The following is a 24,830-nucleotide window of genomic DNA, read 5'->3' as shown; positions in this document are numbered from 1 at the left end:
AAGAAAGATATCCCCCAAAAGGTATTATTTAAGACCATCCTGTTTCCTTCTACCAAAACCTTGCATCTCCAAAGTACTATATACTTTCTACTGATATGATCAGCTTTTCACTCTATTATGTTTAATTAATCCATTACTTCTTATCTAAAATTACATTGCAGTTTATATTTCACTGGTGTTCATATGTAACTTTCATTCCTGAGACACAATCTAGATAATATTGTTAGCCCTAACCATCAATAATCAACAAATCAGTTTTGCTTTTGGTTGACTCTCATCTTTGCTAGACAATCCTCTTATTGATTTCTGGATATAATCTGGGTCAGTCACCACTCTATGTATTTCAGCATTTCTTATATTCTTATTTTCATCTGTCACCAGATTCTCAACTAATGACCCAATTTCCTACCTTATTCAAAGGAGCTGTGCCCTGGATCATCTCAAAGCCAGGTCTTTTCAGGTCAAAAAATTTTTCTTGTTGTTTATAGTAAATATTTAATTGGTTTGATCAGCAACTCCAGCACAAGTTTTCCTGAAAGAGAGGTAGAATCAAGCTACCCAGGTTTCATGAGGTGTGGGGGTCACTGAGGAGGCCCCTAAAGTCACTGACCCCACTCCATACACTCCATGGCCCAGTAGAATGAGGATTGGGCTGATAGAATGTGAAGAGAGAGAAAAGGAATGCAGAATGAGGGAAATACAGGCCTGAAGAAGGTGGGAAGGGAGGGCAGGAGACTCTCCCCGCACAGGGGCTGGAACCACACATTCACATTCTCAACCTCATTATGTAGAGAGAAACAGATGAACCTCTGTCCATCTGTCTTGTATTAGGAACGCCTCCTCAAGTGGTCTTCTGTCACCTCTGTATTCTAAATTCTGCAATTCCAGCCCAAGTTCTGTCCTCTGTCCTTATCTATCTTAAGCACTGCTCCTCCTCCAGTTATCAACACCACAAAACACTGTTGCATTGTCATTCTTGCAAGATCATTTTCCATAATTAGTGCTTTTACTAATTTTGTATTTGTTCGTATTTGACATCTCCATCTAAATACAAACTCTAGAGTGCGGGAAGCTTTCCTGTTCTGTTTACTGCTGTATTTCCAGCGTCAAGGATAATATTTCATCTATAATGGATATTAAAAAAGAAATGTTGAGTAAATGAATGAATGTTTTAATGCTCCCTTATCAACTCTCACTTTATTTCAATGATTCTATTAAAGATAATTTACTTTTTAATTCTAACTGTATCTGAAGTTTCACTCAATCTAAGATCGTGTACAGGACAAACCCCAGTCTCCTAAAGATAATGTCCTTCATACATCTGTCTTCTTTTTTTATGTTCTTAAAGCTCTCCCTTTCAATTTTTGAAACAGTTTATAACATGGGCACTGGAGTCAGACTGCTTGGTATCGTATCTACTATTCCACCACTTACTAGATGGTGCACTTGGACAAATTCCTGAAGCTTCCTGCACCTCAGTTTCTCATCTTCTATGTTGGTGTTAACAATACCACCTTATAGGTTTATTCTGGGTATTGAATGAGTTCAGACGTGCTGGTGCTCAGAACACTACCTGACTCATAATAGAATCACATTAAATGTGAGCATTTTTATCATAAGAAACTAATCCTTATCTGCCTTTAAAAATTCTCAATAGAGAGGCAGAAGGTGAGAGAATTGGAGAAAGTATTCAGGTGATTTTCTTTTCTGTGGTACTAGCACTTTCCTATGACCCGTCTGCATTCCTCCCTTTGGGATACATGAAATAATCGTGTATGTTCATAATATTCTTTTTTTTTTTTCTAGAATAGTCATGATTTTTTTATTTACTACTACAAGCATCTAAACTAGACAACAGCAACTGGACTTTATTTAAGGCCTTTTCCTTTTAGTTTATTTTCCACTACAACAAACAACAGTTTACACTACCAGCTCTATTTCCTTACCAAACTTGTCGCCCTTACTCTTCACATCTGGCATGTTTGCCCATCGAATTAATTATTCTGGCTAGAGTGTCATGAATGTCTTCCCTGAAAACTCATAGATCCTTCCTTATCCTATCAGAAAGATAATGAGTACAGGTTAATTCATGAACCCACTGGAAAACAAGGAAGAGTTGTAGCTAGCTCCAAGGCTTGGTAAGAAATCACAAGGCAAGATACACAGGTGAGGTCTAGATATAGAAGTAATGTTGAATTTAACATAGTAGATGCTATTCAAATGGTTTCCTACTCCACATATATATGAAATATAGATTCTTAGAAACAAATGTAATAAATTGGGAGTCAAGTTAAAGAGCTGCATTGTCTCCATATAGTACTACTGAACTAATCAATTAAATGCCAAAAAGAAAAAAAAAGAAAAAAAAAAAGCTTGGGATGCAGAACAACACTGACAAGAGACCAAGTTGTGGAGAAGAACACAGATACAGGAGACTTATCCCCCAATTCAGCATGGTGATTTTAGCTAGCTCATATTACAAAGTGGTGAAGAATATTATATAAGGAATATGGGAACCTATGGTATCACTGACTCCACTATTGTCTGAGATAAGACAGCATCAGCATCTGCTCTCAGAAGTCAATGTATTGGGTTTGAAGCACAAAGTGAGCCAAGCACCATTGTGCAAGAGGAAAAAATGCCCACAAGGTGAAAATTGGTGGCCATTTCCGAACAAAATCAGTACCCTGAACAGCAACATCAAGATCAGAGAGGGATTGGGGTCAGAGTGTCCTTGGATTTGATTGACGGAGCCTGAACTAAATGTAATATTTTATTGTTTTGACTATAACTCTTCTCTTTCTTCCTCACACCTACTCCTCCATCCTGGTACAGCCTGACAATCACGTTGCTGTTTTTTCTGTCTTCCTTTCTGCCTAATAACACTTCTTGGACTTTTTCTTCGTCTTCCTTTTTTCCCTCCATTTAAATGGATGGTTTCTGAGATCCAGGCCATAATCATTTATTCTGCTCTCTCTTATGAAAATTAGCCTTTTCTGGCTTCAATTATCACCTTTTAAGAATGGCTATCACTTAAATTTCTGACTCTGATCAAGGCAATGATTTCCAATTGTGTTTGGTATATTGTCAAGAATCTATTTCTTGCACAACAATGAAATGTGTCTAATTGTTTCCTCTCTTAAAATAATTCCCTATTTTCCTATTTCTGCTAATGGTCATATTATTCTCTTTCTTCCAAATCATAATCTCTTGACTCAATTGCCTCCCCATTCTTTCTCCTTCACTTGCTACTTATAGTCAATATCATCAAATGATCTTTTAGATGATTTCCCAAATTTATCTCTTCCTCTCCATTTTTACAGTTTCATAAGCTATCTTCAAATCTTTAATGCCCTCTCCCTTTCCATACCCAATAAATTCTTGAAATTTCAGTCCATGCTCCATCCTTCTTAAATGTCTTACTCACTTCCTTCCTAATCTGGCTTCACTTTCTCTAATTCCTTTTGACTTACTGATCTTATTATTAACTTGTTATTCATGTGTATGATCTTGTTGCCTCCCATACGTTGTATGTCAAAAAGAGTAAATTTCTTTGTGAGTAGATTCTTTATCTTAATTTTTTTCTTCTTTGTTTTATATTGACTAATAGATGTTAAGAAAATGACAGTAGTTCTATGGTTTTACAAAGAGAAAACAGGCAAAGATTTAATTAATAGTTGCAATCTCAGTATAAGACTATTCAAATTTATTCATTCAATTAGTCATTAGTATAAATTCATCCATTTAATGATTCATTCATTTATTTTTGAAAAACACTAATTTTGAGAACTTGCTATGTGTCATGCGCTGATGCTGCCACTGCGGGTATTGAAAAAAAAAGACATAGTCCCTGATCATGTAATCTTCAATATTTAGTAATGAAAATAATCAAATAAAAGTGATTCTATACTGTAATCATAATTGATATGATACAGTTAACAACAGGATGTTCTGTGAAGAATGCTTAGGAAAAATATTGAAACTTCAGGTAAACATATTATTTTACAAACTTTTGATGATCTCTAATTAAAATAACGTTAATAAACAAAGCTTCACTATTTTTATCATAGAAAATATATGTACAACTATAGATATAGTTTCTGGCAATAATTGATACCAATACATATTTGTTTTAATATTCTGTATTCATACTATTATCATAGGTGAAATTAGGAAATTAATAAGTTAACTAAAGAGTTAAAACATAAAAATACTACTGTGTAAACTGTTAATATTACTATTCAAAAGCTTTACTTTCTATTTAGATAACATCAATAATCAAACAATTACAAATCATAGATTTGTATGATCTACTTTATATAAATATTTAGGAAGAATTGTGTTGCTGTTACTACTTTTCATGGGTTTTATTAAATTGCTTGTAACAAATTTAATGATCAATTTAATTAACTTTTTTCCAGTAGATAATCTTGCTAATAAATTACCAAAATTTATGTGATAGAAAACAACAGGATTTGAATTTTAAGTTATTTTTATTTCTTTTTAAATAACAACATATTATAATCATGCTTTATATCTCTAAATCCTTTCTCAGATTTTACACTTATCTGTATGTTGACTTTTACTACAGTAGCTAACAAAAATTGAGGTACTTATTATGTTTTCACTCCAATAATGATGCAATTTCAAGAAGCTGTAAATAAATGGGCTTGTATCCATTTTTTATTTTTGAGAGAACCAATTTGCAGAACATTTTTCTCCATCATTTATCTTTTTAGACTCAATCTATTTTTCAAATAGTTTTATCTGATTGTTTCTAGTATCTTCATGTTACTTTCTAAAGATTTATCCTCTTAAAAATATCACTAAAGATTCATCTTCTGCTCATTTATAATCATCATGTGTGGTTCTAAATCAAATGAAGGCTAGTGCTAACTAAAACAAATGGCATTTTCTGATTTTCCTCAGCTTTTTCTTTTATTGTGTACTTTTCAAAGACTATGTTAAAGTGAAATGTATCCTATATATTATTTTATGATGTTTCATTAAAGAAGAAAAAAATGAAGATTTGTTAAGAAAATAACTAATTGAAAACAAAGAAATTACTTAGAAAAATACTCTTAGAATATAAAGTGATTTTCTCGGACATCTATATATAAACTTGTCGAGTGACGTCAGCATCATGGCGGAGTGAGCTTTCTCGTGAATTCTTCCCCCACAAGATACAACAAAAGCAACAGCCACAGACCAAGAACGGAATCCCAGACAGTCAAAAGCTGGAGCGGAGGGATCCACACTGCCGCACATCTGAGAGCGGAACGTGCTGGGCCCCCGGAGGAAGTGGGGAGAGGTAAGGAGAACTCCGCTCCCTCCCCATCAGATCAGCGATCGGGTCCGCGCGGCTCCCAGAGAGCGGGGAGGGGCGGCCCTCGGCGGGAAACTGTAGCTCTTCGGAGTCTCTCAGCCAGTGGGAAACTCCCGCACAGAGGGCTCAGAGGAGCCACAGGGCTACCATCAACATCTGAGCACCCCAGAGAGCGGATAAAGAGGGGCAAACGAGAAGCCTCCCACGTCAGGGACCCAGAGGGCAAAAGAGAGAGCTCCCCCCTCCCCGCAACCCAGAGTCTGCAGCTCGACCAGACCTAGCGATCCGAGGCAGACCTGAACAAACTGGACTGGACCCGTGGATTGCAGCGGGAAAAAAAAAAACAAAAAAACTGCGGATCGCAGCAGAAAAACTGGGGCAGAGCGCAGGGGCTTAGACTACACAGCCCTTTACCACCAGACAGTGGCGGCAGGTGGAAATTGCAACCAGAGACTTCCAGGATGAGGAAAATCAAAACCAACACAGGAACCACAATGCAAAAATATATGAAATCACCAGACCAGAAACAAAATGACAAGCACCCAGAAATCAACCCCGAAGACACAGAAATCCATAAACTAAATGACAGAGATTTCAAAATAGCTATCATAAAAACACTCAACGAAATACGAGACAACACAGACAAACAATTCAATGAGATTAGGAGTTTCTTCACAAAAGATATGGAAATCACAAAGAAAAACCAATCAGTGCTGATGGAGATGAAGAACACAATGGAGGAGATAAAGGAGAATCTGGAATCTTTAAAGAACAGAGCTGACAATATGGAGGAAAGAATTAGTACTTTAGAGGATAGGAATACAGATATACTCCAGATGGAAGAAGAGAGAGAACTAAGACTAAAAAGAAATGAAGAAAGACTCCGAGAAATATCTGACTCTATTAGAAAATGTAACATAAGAATTATAGGTATTCCTGAGGGAGAGGAGAGGGAAAGAGGAACAGAGAGCCTATTCAAGGAAATAATAGCTGAAAATTTCCCAAATCTGGAGAAGGACCAGGAAATACCTGGACACCTATATATATTAACAGACAAAGGCCTTCACCACGACACCTAGTGGTAAGGCTAGCCAGGGTCAACGACAAAGAAACAATATTAAAGGCAGCTAGACAAAAACAAAAAATAACGTACAAAAGAACTCGCATCAGGCTCTCAGCGGATTTCTCAACAGAAACTTTTCAGGCTAGAAGAGACTGGAATGGTATATTCAAAATACTAAAAGACAAAAACTTTCAGCCAAGAATACTCTATCCAGCAAAAATATCCTTCAAATATGATGGAGAAATAGTAACTCTCCCAGATAAACAAAAGCTAAGGGAGTTCATGGCCACGAGACCCCCCACTACAAGAAATACTCAAGAAGGCCCTCAGGCCTGAAAACAAGAAAAGAAAGGGAACACAAAGCTTGGAGTAAGGAGAAAAGTAGGTAGACAAAATCAGAGAAATAGTAGATCTTTACCGGAATAGGTTAGCAACCACTTAAATACTAAACTCAAAGATCAAAAGAAGAAATTCACCAAAAATAAATTTAACCTCATCACTGTAAACACACAGCCACAACACAAGATAGAATAAGGTATAACAAGAGCAACTTAGAAGGGGAAGAGGAAAGTGACTGAATTGACTTAGCTTAAGGAAATAGGAGGCTATCATATAATGGACTATCTCATACACAAGATTTTTTGCCCAAACCTCAAGGTAACCACTAAACAAATAATCACAGCAAAACCACATATGATAAACAAAGAGAAAACTAGAGGAATCATAAGACAGAACAACCAAACTGAATTGGCAGTCCAAAACAAATGGGACAAGAAACAAAGGAAACGCAAAAGAACCAGAAAATAAGTGACAAAACAGCAACATTCAGCCTTCATATTTCAATAATTACCCTAAATATAAATGGATTGAACTCTCCAATCAAAAGATACAGAGTGGCAGGATGGATTAAAAAGCAAGACCCAACAATATGCTGCCTTCAGGAAACACATCTTAGCACTAAAGACAAGCACAGGCTCAGAGTGAAAGGATGGAAGACAATACTCCAAGCTAATGGCAAACAAAAGAAAGCAGGTGTTGCCATACTCATATCAGACAAAGTAGACTTCAAGATAAAACCAGTTAAGAAAGACAAAGAAGGGAAATATATAATGATAAAAGGGACACTCCATCAAGAAGACATATCACTTATAAATATATATGCACCCAACATAGGAGCACCAATGTACGTAAAACAACTATTAACAAACCTAAAAGGAGAAATCAACAACAACACAATAATAGTAGGGGATCTTAACACCCCACTTACAGCAATGGATAGATCATCCAGACAAAAAGTTAATAAAGAAATATTAGACTTAAATGAAAAACTGGACGAGATGGACCTAGTAGACATATACAGAGCACTCCACCCAAAAACAGCTGACTACACATTCTTCTCAAGCGTGCATGGAACATTCTCTAGGATAGACCATATATTGGGAAACAAAGCAAGCCTCAATAAATTTAAGAAGATTGAAATCATAACAAGCATCTTTTCAGACCATAAGGCTATGAAACTGGAAATGAACCAGGAAAAAAAAACTGGGAAAGTGACAAAAATGTGGAGATTAAACAACATGCTACTGAACAACCAATGGATCATTGATGAAATTAAAGGAGAAATCAAAAACTATCTGGAAACAAATGAAAATGATAATATGCCATATCAAATGATATAGGATGCAGCAAAAGCGGTCCTGAGAGGGAAACTCATAGCGATACAAGCCCACCTTAACAAACAAGAAAAAACCCTAATAGGCAACCTTAAATTACACCTAACAGAACTAGAAAAAGAAGAACAAACAAAGCCCAAAACCAGCAGAAGGAGAGAAATAATAAAAATCAGAGCAGAAATAAATGATATTGAGACCAAAAAAACAGTAGAAAGGACTAATGAAACAAAGAGTTGGTTCTTCGAGAAGATAAACAAAATAGACAAACCCTTAGCCAGACTTACTAAGAAAAAAGGAGAAAAGGCTCAAGTAAATAAAATTAGAAATGAAAGAGAAGAAATTACAACGGATACCATGGAAATACAGAGGATTATAAGAGAATACTATGAGAAATTATATGCCAACAAATTGGACAATCTAGAAGAAATGGATAAATTCTTAGACTTATACAACCTCCCAAAATTGAACCAAGAAGAAATGGAGAATCTGAATAGACCAATCACAAGTAAAGAGATTGAAATAGTAATGAAAAACCTCCCCAAAAATAAAAGTCCAGGACCAGATGGCTTCTCCAGTGAATTTTACCAAACATTCAAAGAAGATTTAATACCCATCCTCCTCAAACTATTCCAAAAAATAGAGGAAGATGGAACACTTCCTGAATCATTCTATGAGGCCAACATCACCCTGATACCAAAACCAGACAAAGACAATACAAAGAAAGAAAATTACAGGCCAATATCGCTGATGAACATTGATGCAAAAATCCTCAACAAAATATTGGCAAACCGAATACAACAATATATTAAAAAGATCATACACCATGATCAAGTGGGATTTATACCAGAGACGCAGGGATGGTTCAACATCCGCAAATCAATCAACGTGATACATCACATCAACAAAACAAAGAATAAAAACCACATGATCGTCTCAATAGACGCATAGAAGGCATTTGACAAGATACAACATCCATTTATGATAAAAACTCTCAATAAAATGGGAATAGAAGGAAAGTACCTCAACGTAATAAAGGCCATATATGACAAACCCACAGCTAACATCATACTCAACGGGGAAAGACTGAAAGCCATTCCTCTGAGAACAGGAACGAGGCAGGGCTGCCCACTCTCACCACTCCTGTTCAACATAGTACTGGAGGTTTTGGCCAGAGCAATTAGGCAAGAAAAAGGAATAAAAGGAATCCAAATAGGTAATGAAGAAGTGAAACTCTCACTATTTGCAGATGACATGATTGTATATATAGAAAACCCTAAAGAATCTGTTGGAAAACTGTTAGAAACAATCAACAACTACAGCAAAGTTGCAAGATACAAAATCAATCTACAAAAATCAGTTGCATTTCTATATGCTAATAGTGAACTAACAGAAAGAGAGCTCAAAAAGATAATACCATTTACAATTGCATCAAAAAGAATAAAATACCTAGGAATAAATCTTACCAAGGAGGTGAAGGACCTATATAATGAGAACTACAAGACATTATTGAGGGAAATCTACGATGACATAAAGAAATGGAAAGATATCCCATGCACGTGGATTGGAAGAATAAACATAGTTAAAATGTCTATATTACCTAAAGCAATCTACAGATTCAATGCAATCCCAATCAGAATCCCAATGACATTCTTCACAGAAATAGAAAAAAGAATACTAAAATTTATATGTGGCAACAAAAGACCCCGAATAGCTAAAGAAATCCTAAAGAAAAAGAACAAAGCAGGAGGCATCACAATTCCTGACTTCAAAACATACTACAAAGCAATAGTAATCAAAACAGCATAGTACTGGTACAAAAACAGACACACAGATCAATGGAACAGAATTGAAAGCCCAGAAATAAAACCACACATATATGGACAGCTAATTTTCGACAAAGGTGCTAAGAACATGCAATGGAGAAAGGAAAGTCTCTTCAATAAATGGTGTTGGGAAAACTGGACAGCCACATGCCAAAGAATGAAAGTGGACCATGTGCTATTGCCATTCACAAAAATTAACTCAAAATGGATCAAAGACCTGAAGGTGAGACATGAAACTGTAAAACTCATAGAAGAAAATATAGGCAACACACTATTTGACATTGGTTTTAAAGGAATCTTTTTGGATGACATGCCTACCCAGACTAGGGAAACTAAAGAAAAAATAAACAAGTGGGACTTTATCAGATTAAAGATCTTTTATAAGACAAATGAAACCAGAATCAAGATGAACAAACAACCAACCAGCTGGGAGAGAATATTTGCAAAACATACATCTGACAAGGGGTTGATCTCCATAATATATAAAGAACTCACACAACTGAACAACAAAAAAACAAACAACCCGATCAAAAAATGGGCAGAGGAAATGAACAGACACTTCTCCAAGGAAGATATACAGATGGCCAATAGGTACATGAAAAGATGCTCAACATCACTAATCATCAGGGAAATGCAAATCAAAACAACACTAAGATACCACCTCACGCCCGTTAGAATGGCTATAATCACCAAGACAAAAAACAACAAATGTTGGAGAGGATGTGGAGAAACAGGAACCCTCATACACAGCTGGTGGGAATGCATATTGGTGCAGCCTCTATGGAAAACGGTGTGGAGATTCCTCAAAGAATTAAAAATAGAGATGCCCTATGATCCAGCCATCCCACTACTGGGAATCTATCCAACGCACCTGAAATCAACAATCCAAAGAGGCTTATGCACCCCTATGTTCATTGCAGCATTATTCACCATAGCCAAGAAGTGGAAGCAACCTAAGTGTCCCTCGACTGACGATTTGATTAAGAAAATGTGGTATATATATACAATGGAATACTACTCAGCCATAAAAAAAGACAAAATCGTCCCATTTGCAACAACATGGATGGGCCTGGAGCCTATTATGTTAAGTGAAATAAGCCAGAAAGAGAAAGACAAACACTGCATGACCTCACTCATATGTGGAATATAAACCAACACATGGATAGAGAAAACTGGACTGTGGTTACCAGGGCAGTGGGGGTGGGGGGTGGGCACAAGGGGTGAAGGGAGTCATATATGGGGTGATGGACAAACAAAAATGTACAACCCAAAATTTCACAATGTTAGAAACCCTTAAAACATCAATAAAAAAAAAAAAACTTGTCAAGGTCAAAGCGACTCAACCTGGTTCTCTTGTGTATTTTATACTGAACTTCACTACTGTCATCTGCATCTTCAAAGTTTCTCTCTTCCTCTTCTTTAACTAATTGGTGAGTTTTGATTAATCAAAACATAAGATTATGAACATAAAGCAACTCACTCCACCAAGTCCAGGTTTTCCTTTATTCAACGCATCCTGAAGATGTCGAGTTTCATTTTATTTGTTGGTGAAAGTATTATGTTCACCAATAGAGATCATCTAGTTAGAAATATCCTTATATCTAAGAATGAATTGTTTGAAGAAATACCATAAAGACCCTTTCTTTGAGCAAAATTTTATAGAAGTTAAGTGTACTTTGAACCTCCTAAGAGGCACGGAATTTGTTTCATAAAATATCAGATGAACTTATTATAGGCCAGTTTTATTTTTGGCATATTCCAAACAAAAGGGCCACAGATCAAGAGTACAGTAAATTTGTCCTCTATCTTAAAAATGAGAATCGAGCAGAATGAAAATATTTGGTTGAATGTCATTTAATTATACCCTCAAGGAGATGAAATGCTTTATTAGAAATAAATACTACTGTCTGCAAGACACGTTATTTTCAATTGAGAAACTTGGTTTTTGATATAATAAAAATGAAAAAATACAATATGACTATTACAAAAAACTAAAATATGAATATTAGGAATTCACATATAAATGAAAGTATCTTTTTTCCATATGTTCTATTTTAGTTTGGAGCTGCTGTTTCCTTGAACAGGTGCTTGTCAAGCAAGGAAAATGATTTAAATGAATATTTTACAATTTAAAAAACACATTTAATTGCATTCTCAGTGTAGTAGTTTTATGAATGCTGTATATATTACCTTAAAAGATAAAGTATAATTGAACACAGAAAAAAATAGTCTATGACTAAACTATAACTAGAAAAATTGGCATACAATTATGTTAAAACATTGAGAACTGTTTTTCACCCTCCATATCATGAAATTCGTAATTTTAGCTGAAAGTACGTCCTTCGCTTTAGAGAATTTTCTACCACTTAATTTGCATACAATTTCCCTAATAAGAATGTAAAGAATAAGTAACTAAAATTAAAAGTTTAAGAAAGTAACTGTCTAGTCTCATGATGTGTCCATAGGATAATTTCTCTCATTAGTGTAAATCCTTCATTGGAGGAAAGATATTTGATAATATGTTTAGAAAGCAATTCTATTATAAGTTATAGTAATATGTTAGTTTGCTATTGTTGCTGTAACAAATTACCACAAATTTAGTAGAATTAAACAACGCAAATGTATTATCTTAAAGTCATGACAGTTAGAAATATGAATTGAGTTTCACTAAGCTAAAGTGAATGTGTTACATGCTGTGTTCCTTCTGGAGGCTTTAGGAGAGAATCCATTCCTCTGCCTTTTGCAGGTTCTAGAAGCTGCCCATATTCCTTGGCCTCCTGACGTCCTCCTTCATCTTCAGAGCCGGCAGTGTAGCATCTTCAAATCTCTCTCTGACCCTCCTTCTGTCATCACATTTCTTTCTCTGACTCTGACTCCCTTGTGTCTCTCTTTCTCTTATTAGCACCCCTGTGATTACATTAGGCCCACCTTGATATTCCAGGATCATCTCTCCATCTCAAAATCCTTAATTTAACCACACATGCAAAGTCCCTTTGTCATATAAATTTAATATATTCACAGATTCTGGGGATTGGGAGGTAGACATCTTTGTGGGAGAATCATTATTCTGTCTACTGCAGTTACATATGTGGAAAGATTATTTAAGAATCTCAGTATGTTTCATTTATTTAGTTTTATTTTATGGTAATACAATGATGTGGGTATGATGAAAGGGAATATTGTCATTTAGATTATTGTCTCCATATACCTCAGCTTGTGACCTCAATAGAATTATGAGCTGTAGTGGCTATTTTAATGTCCTTGTGAATTTCAGACAAGTAAAGACAAAGGAGGCTTTTTGAGGAAAGGAGATAATTTATTATTAACAGCAATTAATTACTGGCATTAGAATTCTCTTAAACATTTTAAAGAATTGGTGAGGATTGTTTTAAATATTTTACACATTTTACCATTATTCTCCCCATTTTATGGGTAACAAAACTGAGGCTTTGAGAGATTAAAAAACTTACTTCCAAACCGTACAGCTAATAAGTGTCAGGCCTTGGTCTACTGAATCCCAGTTTTGAATGACTGCAGCATGCTCTCTGTGAATTTGATATGTATCTTCCCACTGAATTTATTACATAAGTGAGAAATCTTAATCATTTTTGGAATTTTGCAGTCTATGGTTAATACATTTGCTAATCTTATCCATTTTTAAATGTCAAGCAAATGTCTTTAAGCCATGTTATATTTGAGCACTTGTATTTCTCCAAAATTCATCTTAAATTAAATGTGGAGGAGTTACTCTTTAATTTTATGCTTATGATTATTTTCCTAACAAACTTTATCTTACCTTATAATTAGTGATGTTGAGCATCTTCCATGTGCCTGTTGGCCATCTGTATGTCTTCTCTGAAAAAAGGTCTGTTTAAATCCTGTGCTGATTTTTAAAAATCAGATTGTCTTTTTGCTATTGAGTTCTTTGAGTTTTTTGTATATTTTAGATATTAACCCCTTGTCGGATATATGATTTACATATATTTTCTCTCATGCAATAGGTTGCCTTTCTATTTTGTTGATGCTTTCCTTTGCTGTGCATAAGCTTTTTAGTTTGATATGGTCCCATTTGTTTATTTTTGCTTTTGTTGCCTTTGTTTTTGGAGTCAGATTCAAAAATTCAAAGCCAAGACCCATGTGAAGAAGCTTACTCTGTATTCTTCTAGTAGTTTTATGGTATCAAGTCTTACATTCAAGTCTTTAATCCATTTTGAGTTAACTTTTGTGTATGATGTAAGATAATGGTCTAGTTTCATTCTTTTGCATGCGGCTGTCCAATTTTCACAGTAGCATTTATTGAGGAGACTGCCCTTGCCCCATTGTATATTCTTGGCTCCTTTGTCATAAACTAATTGGCCATATATGTGTGAGTTTATTTCTGGGATCTCTATTCTGTTCCGTGTGTCTGTTTTTATGCCAATACCATACTGTTTTGACTACTATAGCTTTGTAGTATAGTTTGAAATCCAGGAGCATGATACCTCCAGCGTTGTTTTTGTTTCTCACTAATTATCAGAGAAAAGCAAATGAAAACCACGATGAGATATCACCTCACACCTGTTTGAATGACTTATTAAAAAGACAAGAAATAGAAAGTGTTGGAAAGGATGCAGAGAAAAGAGAACCTTAGTACACTGTTGGTGGGAATATAAATTGATGCAGCTGCTATGGAAAGCAGTATGGAGGTTCCTCAAAAAATTAAAGATAGAACTATCGTATGATCCAGTTATACTACTTCTAGGTATTTATCCAAAGAAAATAAAAACACTAATTTGAAAAGATATGTGCATCCAAATGTTTATTGCAGCATTATTTACCATAGCCAAGATATGGAACCAACTTAAGTACCCATGAATAGATGAATGGATAAAGAAAATGTGGTATATATATGCAACGGAATACTAGTCAGCCACAAAAAAGAAGGAAATTTTGCCATTTGCAACAACATAGAAGGAGCTTGAGGGTGTTATGCTAAGTGAAATAAGTCAGACAGAGAAAAACAAATACCGTATGATTTCCCTTATATGTGGAAGATAAAATCACAACAAATGAACAAACAAAACAAAACTCATAGATACAGAAAACAGATTGGTGGTTATCCAAGGGGAAGGGGGTTGAGGACTAGGTGAAGTAAGTGAGAGGGGTCAGTTGTACGGTGACCAATGGTAACTAGACTTTGTGGTGATCACTTTGTAGTATATACAAAGATCAAATTATTATGTTGTACATCTGAACTACTATTATGTTATATACCAACACTACCTCAACAAAAACAGACAAAACACCACAAAGCTTTATCCTACCTGATGAGGCAGAAGAGTATACAATATATAAATTTTAGAGTAGGAAAGATGTACTTTCAAATTTCACCATTTCCTTGTTGTCTGATTTTAGCTAAATTATGATATTTCTAGGCTTCAGTTTTCTGTTTGACATATTGGTGATAAACAATACTTGTTTTAGAAATGTGTTCCTCTTTATAGACTACATAATAGCAAGCAGTTTTCTGTTTTCAAGATGATGAGGTGGGCCACTAGTTTTATCCGTTCTCCATCCCTATATACCATTGATAATATAAAGGATAACTAAATACAATAGGAAAGTTATTGTAGTAGTGCTGGGAAATAGAAAAAGTAGAATATATGGCATAAAACCCACAAATAATTTAAAGATGACATTGAGGAGAAGAAATCACCACCAACCAGTTAGGAAAATAATGACTAATATTGATTGAGCCCTGACCTGTATTAAGCATGTTCTAAGTTCTTTACCGGTACTATCTCATTTAATCCTTCAGTACTTAATACTTAGTGAATTAGGTACTGTGAAATAGTGAAATAGTGAAATAGTGAATAGATATCACCATTTTATATATGAGAGAATTGAGGCAAAAAGAAGCTAAGTAGCTTATGTAAGAACACACTGTTACAAAGTAACCATGTTGAGATTTTTAACCCAGAAAGTTTGGCTATAGAGGCCACGATTTTAACCACTGCACTCTCACTTTCTCACTGGCGTGAGATTGATCCTCTTGGGTGACAAATGGACAGTGTTATCCATCAGAGTTTCAGGAAACCTTTATACTCAGAGCAGCATAAGTGAGGAATAAGGGCGTGTCTCGGGGAAATTGTGGAGATGGGGGCCAAATCAAATGCAAGGATTTGTGGACTGTGCCCGTGCCCAGCACACATTGTTCATCCCCAAGGTAAGCATTTATCTTCAAGATGCATTGAACTCAGACATTTTGCTAAGTTAAGTAGCAGATTAGGTAGGAAGAAAGGCCTCATGCAGAGTGTGTGCAAGACAAGAGGAATGGTAATAGGGAAAAAAAGGGAAATGTCAAGAAGAAGATGTTTCTGTCCTTCTACGCAAACACATCTCTCTCTCATCATATAAACTGGTATGTTTTTTAATTTATGGTATGAGTTTTGCTGGCAGGTAAGTCTTGCATGCTGGGCCGGCTTTTGGGGCATCTGTGCTGTGCAGCCTCATAGGGGCTTGCATTCAGAAGAGCCCCGCACTTGGTTTAAGGCTCTCTTGTCTCCTTCAAATTCTTCTTGATGATTTTACCTTTCAACTTGCATTTTGTAAGTAAAGTCAGGTGGAGCAAAAGAGTACGCAAGTGAGCAGGAACTATCTGGGCAATGCATGCCTGCTACCATTCCTGCCACCCCGTTCACATATAGCGTTCACGGTGCCCCATGAGCACAGAAACCAGGTGGACTCACAATGTGTAGGGGTTCATCAAGACTCAAAATGGGTGCAAGCTAAGTGTGTTTGCATCTATCAGTGAGTAAACTATTAGCTCCAAGAGGCCATGCTTCAAATGCAGTAAGAAGGCCATGGGGTTCTGAGAAACACAAACAACAAAGGAATCCTATCGTAGTCTTTCCTATTTGTGTTACATTTCTGTGTTAGCCAATCAGCTACACTGAGAATGATGATAAAAGAAAAGGAAAGACAGAGTAACCCATAAATTCCTTTCCTTTCAGTCCTTCCTTACTCATCAGTAGGGCAAAGGTAGAGTGCGTTGGTGGTATGTATGTGTATCAAGAAATGAAATAAAAACATTCGAGTTACTTTTGTGCAGTGTTTCCTTGGTTCTGGTAAGAGCAAAATGTATGTGTGTATCGGAGCTACTCTGTACAAATTCTACAATATTGATGATTCTGCATATGAGTTAAATTCTCTTACATTTGCACTTAAAAGTGGCATTGCACAATATAAAGATGAACAGTAAAATTCATGCTAAAAATTTAAAATTTTAATTTTCTTTACATACAATGACGTTAAATAAAAAATAGAAAATACCATGGCAATTAGGGAGAGGTCACAAAGGAAGAAAAAACCTTCACATTTTTTTAACTTTAATGGGAGTATTTTTTTTTGCATTTTGAAGATTTTGATTTTGCACCAGGCCCCACAAATGACGTAGGTGGCTTTGCATCCAGGGAGTGCTGAGTGACCCAACAATTCAGGAGAATACCTGCCCTAATTGGTCATTGCGTGGTCATGAGGAAACTATAATGAGCACTCAACACAAGGAATTCTTAATGAAAGAAAGTTCTGCATGTTTAGTCATTCCCTTGCAAGAAATAGACCAGAAATTTGTAGGCATGAGGATTCAAACAGGAGCAGGATTGAGAGAGTTTTTAGAGCAACAGGAAGGAAGCGGTTTCCCAGCCACCGAGTTAGTTTAATAAGTTTTTGTTATTGTTTGGTTAAGCTTATTAATATGATAATCTTTTGCAAGTATATATACATATATTTAATGAAATTCCACATCACTAAAGCTGGTGATATTCTCCCGTCATAGGAGAATATCCCACCTATGGTAGGAGAATATCGCCAGCTTTAGTGATGTGGAATTTCATTAAATTAATTCATTATATGTAAATTGCTTACAACAAAGTAAGTGTTCAATAAATTTTAGTTATCATCATCATCCTGGTCATTGTTACTTAACTCTCAAAATAACCCTGAGGTAAGTATCATTATTATCTTCATTTTATAAATGATAAAAGTTGAAGATTAGAGAGATTAAGTACCTTATCCATGACTACATACCTAGTAATTGGCAGAACTGGACATCAAACCCATATTCATGGGGAAGATCCCTTTATGTTCCTTGAATTCCTCATCTCTAATCATCTTGTCCTCCATGCCACCTTAGCTACTGACATCTATATTCATATTATAGATCTTAATAATTGCTCCTTAATAATAGCTAATTGCACCTCCTCCATAAGCAGAATTTCAAGCACCTCCCTCTCTGACTACTACCTTCTAATTTCCTGCTCTTTCACCCTATTACTAGAAATTCTTTGAAACCACCCTACTTGACAAACTTTTGAACCGATTCTACGATTCTACAATCTTTTCCTGTCCATCAGCAGCCTCGTGGTCTCACCTCTCTTTTGCACATGCTTATAGTTCACTTACAACTTTCTTCCTCAGTCATACTCAACCTGACAAAATTTCAACCATCTTTTAAATCCGAGTCATTGCTACTGCACACATGCAACACAACTTATGTTTACCCATCTTACTTAAATTTCTTATCTTAAATTTCAAATTTCCCCGCAGTTATTCCTGACAATCTTAGTTTCCTTAGTTAATTTGTTCTCCTACATTCCAGAGGCGATCAGTTCACACCTTCTGTTTACTCCTCAAATTTCCAAAGCCACCTCCAACCTCTGTCTTCCCTGTTCTTGGTTGTTGACCTTGACTCACTAAAGAAAATATGGGCAATTAGAAGAGATGTTCCACATGCTGCGGTGACTATCTATCTCACCTGCCTACACCTGAGCATGTGCCCTGTTCCTCGCCTCCTGTTTCTGCAAATGTTGCTGGTCCTCTGCTTCCCTCCGTTCTTTCAAAGGCTTTGTTTTTGAAACACTTGATTCTCCCTGTCTCTTATATTAATCTCTTTTTTCTCTTTCTACTGGATCATTTCTACCACCAAATCATTAATCTCTAAGATTATCCATGTTATAAAAACAGAAAAAACTAAGAACAACAACAAACCCTTTATTTAACCTTACTTCACCCTCCAGTTACTACCCTATAAGTATTTCCTGTTTACGGTATAAGACTTCTAAAGTCTTCTAAAAACGCTCCATCCGCTTTTACTCCTCCAAGTCGATTTTGAATACACTATAATCCGATGCTTATCTCCAACATTCATCTAAAAGGGCTCTTGTAAGGGTTATCGATTATCTCCATTTTAGTAAATCCAAGGTTAGTTTTCACTCTTTATTTTTCTAAACTTCTCATCAGCACTTAACAGTTCGATCATTTTCTCATATTGCTATTCTCTCTTCTCTTGACTTCTTGGTTCTCCTCCTACCTCTCCAACTGCTCTTTCTCAGCCTACTTTGTTGGTTCAAACCTCAAATTGCTGGAAGGCCTGAGAGCTCAGTCCTCAGAACAATAGTTTTCTATGTATGACTTATTGCCTAGACAATCTCACCCAGTCTGCTCCTTGTCCTTAAAGATTATCTTTATGTTAGCAACTCCCAATTTACATCTCCAGTCTAGTCTTCACTCTGACCTACAGAACAAAATATCCACTGCCGACTTGACCGTGTGTTTAGATGTCTGATATTTATGTCAAAAATTACATGCACAGAATATTCCTGATTTATGCTCACTCAATGTGTGGATCTCCCATTCCTATTCATCTCAGTGAATGATCTTTAATCGCACACACCCAGTTCATAAACAAAGCCAGTTCTAGCTTCAGAATATGTCCCACATCTGACCACTATTCGCTTATTTCAGCATTTGTGTTAAGTCCAAGCACTCATAATCTCCCATCTGGACTATAGCAATAGACTCCCATCTGGTCATTCTGCCCTGCTCTTGGGGGTTGGGCAGCTTCCTCTAATCATGCTGCACTGCTCCAAGTAGATGAAGGGACAAAGGGGAGCAAAAGACCACAGAATTTTCTACTGTTTTGGGTGTAGTTTTTCTTTTTTTTTTCCTATTCTTGATACGTGTTATAGTTTTCATTAACAAATAGATTTTCTTCTTTAAGGTGTAATTTTTTCTGGTTGCTTCACCTTCTTAACTGGTTTCTAGAGTTCTCACAACTCTATTTTGGTCCTAATATCCTTGTTGATTTGGTATCTCAGCGGGGGAATGAAGTCCTGAAGCTTCCTAATCTGCCATATTGATGATGCCTCTTGTCAGGGCGTTTTGTTTTTTTTTTTTATTTGAGCCATTCTAATAAGTGCGCAGTGGTATCTTGTTCTTGTTTTGATTAGCAAACCTCTAATAAGAAGTGATGTTGAGGATCTTTTCCCATGATTATCTGTCAGATGGATTTCTTCTTTGTTGAAGGGTCTTTTTAGACCTTTTGCCCACTTTTTAATTGGTTTGTTTTCTTGTTGTTGACTTTTAAGAGGACTTCTATTCAGCTGCTTTATCGTGTGTTTTGCAAATATTTTCTCCCAGTCTGTTTCCTGTCTTTTTACTCGTTTAGCAGTGTCTTTCACCGAAGTTTTTAATCTAAATAAAGTCTAAATTATAGACTTTTTAAATTTAATGAATCATGTTTTTTGTGTTCCCCAATTCATTTTAATTCTTAGAATTAATTATTTCTGGTAATGCTAGATATTTATTTCTTGGCTTTTTTCCTTATTAAAATGTAAATTCCTTGAGAGTAAGTACATTGCTCTGTTCATAGTATGTTCCTACACTTATACTACGATGTCACATAATAGTATTCAATAAATAGTTGATGAATAGTTGAATAATTATATGAGCATATGAATACATTACATATAAATAAATGTATAAATACAAAGCCATGTTCTAACCCAACAGTTTCCATATATTTAACACACACCTCTATCAATTAAAAGTTAGCCCTCAAACCCAATATGTGTGAATACATATATACATATGATAATTTTATCTATTTTTAATGTATATATATGTACCACTGTCAATAGAAACCATGAAATAATAAAAAATAATTGTATAAATATTTCACAGACTTTTAAAATATTTTCTTCTGACATAACTTTGGAAACCACCACCTAAAACCACTATGTTCTACTATTTCCCATTTTATATAAAAGAGGGTACTATCACAGCCTTAATATAGATCTTTCAAGATTGTAATTACAGATATCACAGGAGTAGAGCTGGGTGAAGGAGAGATGTGGAGCATATTCCTAAGTCTTTTCTATTTAATCTGTCTCTTATTCCATGTCTTTAATTTTGACCCCGTGGTTTCTCTTCAGTGTGCTGGATCAGGTATTTACCTAGTCTCAGATCATTCGATATCCCTCTCTTCCTGGTTACTTTACACTTCTCAGGAAGGGCAGAGGTCAACCTAGCAGATTAGAGGAGGAAAGAATTAACATTTGGTAAGAGGCCCTTAAATCATGTTCCATAAGTCTTAAGTCAGTTAAATAGAGCTGCTCAGATGCCTCTGCTTTACAGAATTTTCCAATGATTTGGAAGCTAGAGTGTATGAAATATTCTGTAATTTTTTTAACAGAGAGAGAGAATGTTGAGTAGTGTCTCCCCAAAATTCATTTCCACCCAGGTAGGTGGAATGTGACCTTATTTGGAAATATAGTTTTGTAGCTGTAATTAGCTAAGATAAGATGAGGTTATACTGGATCAGGGTCGGACCCAAATCCAATGTAACTGATGTGTTTATAAGAGGGAAATTTGAACACAGAAACAGGCACTCGGGGGAGAAGCCCTGTGAAGAGGGAGGCAGAGATTGGACTGGTGTGATGCATCTACAAGCCAAGGAATGCCAAGGATTGCCAGCCCCCACCGGAAGCTAGAAGAGGCAAGGAAGCATTCTTCTCTAGAGCCTTCAGAGGGAACATGGTCCTGCTGACACCTTGATTTTGGACTTCTAGCCTCCAGAATTGAGAGAATACATTTTCTGTTGTTTTAAGCCTTCTAAGGTTGTGGTAATTATTATGGCAGACCTAGGAAACTAATAATATATATATCTCTGAGGTTTAAACTTCTGTGACTCTTTTGAATATTGTTTTAAAAAAATTTTTAACAATAGTAAGTAACAATAACAACAAATAGTTAATAAATATTAAATGTACCAGGTTTCTTTGCTAAGTGCTTTTACATGTGAATGTTATTTAAAGGTAACATTGTCAACTAAGGAAGAAGCTATTATCTTCATTTTTCAGTTGGTCAAATTGAGTCTCAAAGTAGACAAGTAATTTCAAGAAACCAACAATTGGCAGAAAAAGGACTCATATCCTGGTCTCTAGTATTCTAAGCCTCAGGTTCCCAATAATAATACTACATTTGAAGTAAGATTTTTAAGACACAGTTAAATATTCATTTTATTGCAGCATGTTTAAATATATTGCCACTCAATTTTTAGCAACAGTTTGGCACATTTAGGCAGTCTATAAATACTTATTGAATGAATGAATACAGTGCAGCATTTTTTATATGATAATATTTCTAAAAAATTTTTTTGGCTGCAATGTGTATAAGTACATTTTAAAATGTGAAGTAAAACTGATTTTATGTCATAATATCTGTCATTCAAAACCAAACTCCTTTTCTAATGAAAGCAGCTGCCTCCAAAAGTACAGAAATCAACACAAACATTTATAGGGGTCTCTAAGACCCATAAACTACTTACCAAGCACCAAGAGCGTTTCTTCTAGGAATGCTCAAATGGATTATAAAACAATATATTACTTTTATGTTCTCACGGCCCATTAACTCTTTTTTAATGCAGTGTTCTTTTGAATCAGTGAGTTCTGAGTATGCCAAAGTAGTGGAACTTGCTCTGGTTTTCATTGCAGCGGAGGATATTATTCAATTGCTTTTATCTCTTACTGTTATCTCCACAAACAGTATTAATTCCTCAGTTTAAAAACATTGAAATAATAATATCTAACTTTTACTAAAGCAAAGAAAGATTGTAGTCTTGTTCTTTTGGAAAAAATGTAAAATCTGATTGTATGCCTAAGCTCTCCTGTTCAAAAGCAGCAAGCAGTTGATCAAATGCTTCACTTCCAGAATATCATGGATTTAAGAATTTAAAAGAGTGTCACTTGGAAGTTTTACATATAAAAGAAACATCTGATGTGGATTGAATTATGTACCCCCAAAAGATACGTTGAAGTCCTAATCCCCAGTGACTATGAATGTCACCTTTTTTGGAAATGGCGTCTTTGCAGTAGTAATCAAGTTAAGGTCATATTCCACTAGGGCGGGCCCTAATCTAATATGACTGGTGTTCTCACAGGAAGAAGAAACAGAAGCACAGTCAATGCCATGTGAAGCCACAGAGACACAGAGGGAAGATGGCCACGTGAAGACGGAAGTAGAAATGGAAGTTATGTTGCCATAAACCAAGAACATTTGGGACTACCAGAAGCTGGAAGAGACAAGGAAGGATCCTCCTCTAGAGCCTTCAAAAGGAGCATGCCAACAACATTTTGGTATTGGATTTCCAGTCTCCAGAACTTTGAGAGACTAAATCCTTGCTGTTTTAAACCACTCAATTTGTTATGGCAGCCCAAGGAAACTAAAACAGCATCTAAATTTTTTCTAATATTTCCAGATTGAGATGATTATATATGTCAAGAATCTTAGCGTTTATCTTTCCTATCATTCTAAAGAATATGGGGCGTTAAATCTAACCAAGAGAGTTTCTAGCTGCTTCGGTCTCAGTCAATGAGTAAACATTTATTACACACATACTAAAGCCTCTGAATTACCTTAACTGCTATAAGGAAGCAAATATAAGCCATAGGACATTGTACTCAGAAACATTATGAAGGGCATGCAAGAAACATTTGAAATATCCTATTTTTTTAAATCAATTCTCCTAGGTAGTTGGTTTTCTGACAAATTGCATGTGGCATACTGCCTTCTTCCTGCAATCTGGGCACTATCTGATATCTAGAACATGCAAGATTACTTCCAATTCAGTTAGCAGAATATATCTATTGCAGTTATACCAATCATGTTGTTTGAATGTTGCAACAGGCCCCTAAAGAAGATGTCAAAGTGATTGTGGCTTGGTAATTCGGGCTATTGCTGTCTAAGGAAGATAAAATGTATACACATTTCAGTCTCTGTCTAGCTAAGCTAGACACGTCTTCCAGAGAATGTGTTCCCTACTTCTTATCTTTAATATGGCATCTACGAAGTAGGCAAAATCCCTTGGATCTCCCTATTTTTTTACTGCAAATGTTACCATCAATTTCCTGTAGTTTTCTTCTATTTGACACACCAGGCGAGGAGTCACCATAGATTCCTTAGTAGGCTTTTAAATCATAGACCTTGTCAAAAAACAAACTCCTATATGTTTGAATGCCAAACTATTTTCCAGGAAATGCTGATTTTTTTATTGAGGTATAATCAACATACAACATATATTAGTTTCAGGTGTACAACATAATGATTCAATATTTTTATATATTGTGAAATGATAAGAAAAAATGGCTGATTTTTTTTAAGGTAGCCATTTCCTGGCACTCACGTGATATGGCCCTGTCTCCAGATCATAATCCAATCCAGGGAAAAGTACGAGGCTCAAGGTGTTCCCATAACTGTTCCATTCACCAAGAATTTGGAACTGGAAAACTAGCATTTTTTTTTCCTTGTCATATAGTTTGGGGAACAGAAAAAGTTGATCTGCTTGAAAAATTAGAATGAAGGCAACATGTATGGAAGAGTAGAGAAAGGAGCATAAGATACTTTCTGAGGCCCAGCTACATTCCTGCTTTGACCCTCATAACTTATTCCTGAACTAGCCCAAGTGAGTTTCAGTAAATCGCAACCAAGTAGTCTTAACTAATACATTGATTCATAATGGAAGGTAGGGTGCATTTTTATCTCTGAGAGGCTGGAACTTGATACGTTATCTGGGTGTTGTCGATGCAAAGAATCCATAATCAATCTAGAAATCAAAATTGGGGTGAATT

This window comes from Diceros bicornis, chromosome 31, assembly GCF_020826845.1.
Source record: "Diceros bicornis minor isolate mBicDic1 chromosome 31, mDicBic1.mat.cur, whole genome shotgun sequence".
NCBI classification, from domain to species: domain Eukaryota; kingdom Metazoa; phylum Chordata; class Mammalia; order Perissodactyla; family Rhinocerotidae; genus Diceros; species Diceros bicornis.
This window is presented reverse-complemented; position numbering follows the sequence as displayed.